The 724-nt window shown below is 51.8% G+C and overlaps 1 non-coding gene across 1 annotated transcript; it reads right to left on the minus strand.

Moving 5' to 3' along the window:
• Positions 1-254: 254 nt before the first annotated feature.
• Positions 255-327, minus strand: TRNAK-CUU. The gene has a single exon. It is a non-coding gene; the product is annotated as a tRNA-Lys (tRNA).
• Between the last annotated feature and the right edge of the window lie 397 nt (positions 328-724).

Consider the following 724-nt stretch of genomic DNA (forward strand, 5'->3'; position numbering starts at 1 on the left):
GTCGGGTCCCGGGTGGTGAGCAGTTGCACTGTGCATCACTCTTTTCTGTATACTCTTTCATTAGTACCGTCGTTGTAACTTTTTTTGCGTTGTCCTAGTAAACTGCCCTTATCCCAACCCTCGAGGTTCCAGGTTTTTTTCTTTTCTCTCCTCCGTCTCCCCCCTATCCCACCGGAGGGGGGCGGGAGGAGTGAGCGAGCGGCTGCGTGGTCCTTTGTTACCGGCTGGGCTGAAACCACGACAGTCCTTTTTGGCGCCCAACGTGGGGCTCGAACCCACGACCCTGAGATTAAGAGTCTCATGCTCTACCGACTGAGCTAGCCGGGCGTCGTCAGATCCCTATGGATGTGATCAACAAAATAGCAGCTATGTCCCCACCAACTAATAAAAAGGAAACACAAGCTTTCTTAGGTGTTGTGGGCTTTTGGAGAATGCATATTCCAAATTACAGTCAAATTGTAAGTCCTCTCTACCAAGTTACCCGGAAGAAGAATGATTTTAAATGGGGGCCTGAGCAACGACAAGCTTTTGAACAAATTAAGCGGGAGATTGTTCATGCAGTAGCTCTTGGGCCAGTCCGGGCAGGACAAGATGTTATAAATGTGCTCTACACTGCAGCTGGGGAGAATGGCCCTACCTGGAGCCTCTGGCAGAAAGCACCTGGGGAGACCCGAGGTCGACCCCTGGGGTTTTGGAGTCGGGGATACAGAGGATCCGAGGCTCG

This window comes from Aquila chrysaetos, assembly GCF_900496995.4.
Source record: "Aquila chrysaetos chrysaetos chromosome W unlocalized genomic scaffold, bAquChr1.4 W_unloc_1, whole genome shotgun sequence".
NCBI classification, from domain to species: domain Eukaryota; kingdom Metazoa; phylum Chordata; class Aves; order Accipitriformes; family Accipitridae; genus Aquila; species Aquila chrysaetos.